Source organism: Saccopteryx leptura, chromosome 3 (genome assembly GCF_036850995.1).
Source record: "Saccopteryx leptura isolate mSacLep1 chromosome 3, mSacLep1_pri_phased_curated, whole genome shotgun sequence".
Taxonomy (NCBI): Eukaryota; Metazoa; Chordata; class Mammalia; order Chiroptera; family Emballonuridae; genus Saccopteryx; species Saccopteryx leptura.
The window spans coordinates 100,255,909-100,262,029 of NC_089505.1; positions in this window are offsets into that span (position 1 = coordinate 100,255,909).

Genomic DNA, 6,121 nt, shown 5'->3' on the forward strand with positions numbered 1-6,121 from the left:
CCTGGAACTCTGAGGTCACCAGTTCGAAACCCTGGGCTTGCCTGGTCAAGGCACATATGGAAGTTGATGCTTCCTGCTCCTCCCCCTTCTCTCTCTTGCTCTCTATTCCTCTTTCCCTCCCTCTCTCTCTCTCTCCTCTCTGAAAAATTAATAAAGTCCTTAAAAAAAAAGTTATACCTAGGGGTGGAATTACTTGGATTGCAGGGTGGTGCCATGTTTAACCTTTTTAAAAATATTTTTTATTTACTCATTTTAGAGAAAGACAGAAAGAAGTATTGATTGTTCCTATATGTGCCCTAACCCAGATACTGAACCCACAATCTTTGCATTTGGAAATGATGCTCAATCAACTGAGCTATCTGGCCAGAGCTGTTTAAACCTTTTTTAAAATTTTTATTTTAGCCCTGGCCGGTTGGCTCAGTGGTAGAGCGTCGGCCTGGCATGCAGGAGTCCCAGGTTCGATTCCTGGCCAGGGCACACAGGAGAAGCGCCCATCTGCTTCTCCACCCCTCCCCCTCTCCTTCCTCTCTGTCTCTCTCTTCCCCTCCCGCATCCAAGGCTCCATTGGAGCAAAGTTGGCCCGGGCACTGAGGATGGCTCCATGGCCTCTGCCTCAGGCGCTAGAACACCTCTGGTTGCAACAGAGCAACGCCCCAGGTGGGCAGAGCATCGCCCCCTGGTGGGCATGCTGGGTGGATCCCGGTCAGGCACATGCAGGAGTCTGACTGCCTCCCCATTTCCAACTTCAGAAAAATACAAAAAAAAATTTTTTTTATTTTAGAGTGAGAGAAACATCAATTTGTTGTTCCACTTATTTATGCATTCATTCATTGTTTCTTATATGTGCCCTGACTGGCACAAACCCACAACTTTGCCATAGTGGGACAAAGCTCTAACCAACTGAGCTTCCTGGCCAGGGCTATGTTTAACCTCTTGAGGAACTGCCAAACTTTTTTCCAAAGTGGCTGCACCATTTTACATTGCCACTAACAGTGTGCAAATGTTTGAATTTCTCCACTTTATCGCCAGCACTTGTTACGTCTTTTTTATTATCGCCATCCTAGTAGGTATGAGGTGGTATACTGTAGCTTTGATTTGCATTTCTCTGGAGGGTGGCTATGGTGTTGAGAATATTCATGAGCTATTGGCTATTTGTATAATATATCTTTGGAGAAATGTCTATCATATCTTTTGTCCATTTTTAAATTGGGTTATTTATATTTTTGAGTTGTAAGAGTTCATTTTATTTCTGGATACAATTTAATTAAATGATTTGCAAATATTTCTTATTCTGTAGGTTGGGTTGTCTTTTCACTTTCTTGATATCTTTTGCAACAAAAGTTTAATTTTGATGAAGTCCAATTTATCTGGGGTTTTTTGTTTGTTTGTTTTATTGTTTGTGCTTCTGGTGTCATATTAAGAAATTTGTGCCTGACCTGTGGTGGTGTAGTGGATGAAGTGTTGACCTGGAATGCTGAGGTTGCTGGTTCAAAATCCCGGGCTTGCCTGGTCAAGGTACATATGGGAGTTGATCCTTCCTGTTCATCCCACCTTTCTCTCTCTCTCTTTCTCTCCCCTCTTTAAAATAAATTAAAAAAAAAAAAAAAAAGAGAGAGAAACATGGCCTATCCAAGGCCATAAAGATTTATGCCTACACTTTTTTCTAAGAGTTTTATAGTTTTAGTGCTTGTATTTAGGTCTTCGATACATTGAGTTAGAATTTGTATATGATGTTGTTAGAGGTCCAACTTCATTGTGTGTGTGTGTGTATGTGTGTGTGTATGTGTGTGTATGTGTGTATATGTGTGTATGTGTGTGTATGTGTGTATGTGTGTATGTGTGTATGTGTGTGTATGTGTGTATGTGTGTGTATGTGTGTGTATGTGTGTATGTGTGTATATGTGTGTATGTGTGTATGTATGTGTGTATGTGTGTATGTGTGTATGTGTGTATGTGTGTATGTGTGTGTATGCGTGTGTATGCGTGTGTATGTGTGTATGTGTGTATGTGTGTATGTGTGTATGTGTGTATGTGTGTATGTGTGTATGCGTGTGTATGCGTGTGTATGTGTGTATGTGTGTATGTGTGTATGTGTGTGTATGTGTGTATGTGTGTGTATGTGTGTGTATGTGTGTATGTGTGTGTATGTGTGTGTATGTGTGTGTGTATGTGTATGTGTGTGTATGTGTGTGTGTGTGTGGCAGAGACAGAAAGAGTCAGCGAGAGGGACAGATAGGGACAGACAGACAGGAAGGGAGAGATGAGAAACATCAATTCTTCATTGTGGCTCCTTAGTTGTTCATTAATTGATTTCTCATATGTGTCTTGACCGGAGGGCTACAGCAGACCGAGTGACCCCTTGCTAGAGCTAATGACCTTGGGTCTAAGCTGGTGAACTTTGCTCAAACCAGATGAGCCTGTGCGCAAGCTGGTGACCTCGGGGTCTCGTACCTGGGTCTTCCACATCCCAGTTCGATGCTCCACCCACTGCGCCACTGCCTGGTCAGGACCAACTTTATTCTTTTGCATTTGATATCCAGTTATCCCAGACCATTTGTTGAAAAATTTTTTCCTTGAATTTGTCTTGGCACCTTGTAAAAAAATCAATTGTCTGGCCCTGGCCGGTTGGCTCAGTGGTAGAGCGTCAGCCTGGCGTGCAGGAGTCCTGGGTTCGATTCCCGGCCAGGGCACACAGGAGAGGTGCCCATCTGCTTCTCCACCCCTCCCCCTCTCCTTCCTCTCTGTCTCTCTCTTCCCCTCCCGCAGCCGAGGCTCCATTGGAGCAAAAGATGGTCCGGGCGCTGGGGATGGCTCCTTGGCCTCTGCCCCAGGCGCTAGAGTGGCTCTGGTCGCGACAGAGCGACGCCCCGGATGGGCAGAGCATCGCCCCCTGGTGGGCGTGCCGGGTGGATCCCGGTGGGGCGCATGCAGGAGTCTGTCTGACTGCCTCCACGGTTCTAGCTTCAGAAAAATACAAAAAAAAAAAAAAAATCAATTGTCTGTAAATATACGGGCTTACTAGACATTCAGTTCTAATCCATTGAGCTATGTCTTTTCTCATTTTTGTCTTGACTACTGTAGCTTTTTAATAAGTTTTTATAACTCCAGATGTGTGAGTCCTCCAACTTTCTTTTTTTGAGATTTTGGCTATTCTGGGTCCCTTGGATTTCCATATGACATTTAAGATCAGCTTGTCAATTTTCTGCAAAGAAGCCAGGTAGAATTTTTATGAAACTGCATTGAATTTGTAAATCAATTTGGGGATTATTGGCATCTCAACACTAGTAAGTCTTTCAATCCATGAACATGAGATGTCTTTTTATTATTTAAGTGAGAGGAGGGGAGATACAGAGAAAGACTCCCACATGTGCCCCAACTGGAATCCACCCAGCAACTCCATCTGGGGCTGATGTTCATAACTGAGCTATTTTTAGTGCCTGAGCTGGGGGCTCCATGGAGCCATCCTCAGCACCTGGGGCCAATGCACTCAAATCAATTGAGCTATGACTGTGGGGGAAGAGAGAGAAGGGGGAGGGGGAGAGAAGCAGATAGCCACCTCTCCTGTGTGTTCTGACCAGGAATCAAACCAGGGACTTACCCATGCCTGGTCAATGCTCTACCACTGAGCCAACCAACTAGGGCCTCTTTACTTATTCTTTAACTTTTTTCAATGATGCTTTGTAGCTATCAGAATGCAAGTTTTGCACTTGTTAAATTTATTCCTAAGTATTTTATTTTTGAGGTTATTATAAACTAAGTTTTCTTACTTTTATTTTTTGGCTTGTTCATTGTTGAAGTATAGAAGTACAACTGATTTTCTTTTTAAATTTTCTCTAGGTCTTTGCCTCTGTCTCCCTATTGTCTCTGGATTTCCTTAGAGACTTCTTAAGTAGGGTGTGAGGTGTAGTTTTTTGTGTTTTTTTTTTAAGATTTTATTTATTGATTTAACAGAGAGAAGGGGGGGAGAGTGAGAAGTATCACTCATAGTTGCTCCACTTTAGTTGTTCAATGATTGCTTGTTGTATGTGCCTTGACCAGGCAAGCCCAGGGTTTCAAACCTGTGACCTCAGTGTTCCAGGTTAACGCGTTAGCCACTGCGCCACCACAGGCCAGGCGAGGTGTAGTTGTTTTTTTTTTAATTTGTATTTATTGATTTTTTTAAAGAGAGGAAGACAGAGCCTGACCAGGCAGTGGTGCAGTGGCTAGAGTGTCGGACTGGGATGCCGAGGACCCAGGTTCAAGACTCCGAGGTTTCCAGCTTGAGCACGGGCTCATCTGGTTTGAGCAAAGCTCACCAGCTTGGATCCAAGGTCTCTGGCTCAAGCAAGGGGTTACTTGGTCAGTTGAAGGCCCGTGGTCAAGGCACATATGAGAAAGCAATCAATGAACAACTAAGGTGTCGCAATGAAAAACTGATGATTGATGCTTCTCATCTCTCTTCGTTCCTGTCTGTCTGTCCCTATCTATCCCTCTCTCTGACTCTCTCTCTGTCCCTGTAAAGAAAAAGAAGAAAGACATTGACCTGTTGTTCCACTTATTCATGCTGTCATTGGTTGATTCTTGTATATGCCCTGACTTGACCTAGGATCAAACCCACAACCTTGGCATGTCGGGATGAAGCTCTAACCAACTGAAAAACCTGGCCAGTGCCTATAACAGATTTTTTTATGTTGAGATTGTATCCAACAACCTTTCCAAACTCATTTATTAGTTTTATATGCTTTAATGAATTACTTAGGACTTTTTTTTTTTGTTAAGTATCCACTTTATCAAACTGATTTACGGACTTTCTTTATAAGAGATTATGTTATCTGCAAATGGAACTAGTGTTCATTCCTCCCTTCTGGATGCCTTTAACTTCATTTTCTTGCCTAATTGCCCTGAGTAGAACCCCTAGCACCATGTTGAAAGAAATGGAAGGAATAGACATCCCTGTCTTGTTTCTGATCCAGGGGTGGGGGTGGAAAAAGCTTTTGATATTTCACAATTAAGTGGGTTTTTCATAGATGCTGTTTATCATGTGAAAAACTTCCCTTTTATTCCTATTTGTTGAGTTGTTTTTTTTTAATCATGGAGGGGTGTTAATTTTTTTTAAAAATGTGATTTTAGAGAGGTAGGGGGGAGAGGGACAGAAACACTTATCTGGTTCCTGCATGTATCCTGACCAGGGATTGAACCAGCAACCTCTGCTCTAACCCAGGGGTCCCTAAACTTTTTACACAGGGGGCCAGTTCACTGTCCCTCAGATCGTTGGAGGGCTGGACTATAAAAAATACTATGAACAGCCTGACCAGGCGGTGGCGCAGTGGATAGAGCATCAGAATGGGATGCAGAGGACCCGGGTTCAAGGCCCCGAGGTTGCCAGCTTGAGCGCGGGCTCATCTGACTTGAGCAAAAAGGGGCTCATCTGGATTGAGCAAAAAGCTCACCCGCTTAGACCCAGGGTCGTTGGCTTAAGCAAGGAGTTACTCGTCTGCTGAAGGCCCACGGTCAAGGCACATATGAGAAAGCAATCAATGAACAACTAAAGTGTTGCAACGCGCAAGGAAAAATGATTGATGCTTCTCATCTCTCCGTTCCTGTCTGTCTGTCTCTAACTATCCCTCTCTCTGACTCTGTCTCTGTAAAAAAACAAAACAAAAAACTATGAACAAATCCCTATGCACACTGCACATATCTTATTTTAAAGTAAAAAAACGAGAACAAATACAATATTTAAAATAAAGAACAAGTAAATTTAAATCAACAAACTGACCAGTATTTCAATGGGAACTATGGGCCTGCTTTTGGCTAATGAGATGGTCAATGTGCTCCTCTCACTAACCACCAATGAAAGAGGTGCCCCTTCTGGAAGTGCGGTGGGGGCTGGATAAATGGCCTCAGGGGGCCGCAGTTTGGGGACCCCTGCTCTAACCAAACGAGCTATCTGGCCAGGGCAAGGGGTGTCGAATTTTGTAAAAATACGTTTTCTGCATCTATTGATGATCATGTGGTTTTCATACTTTATTCTACTAATATGGTGTATTGCATTAATTATCAGATTTTAAATCAACCTTGCATTCCTAGGATAATCCCATAGTGTCCAATTATTTTTATTTATGTGGCCAGATTTGGTTTGCTA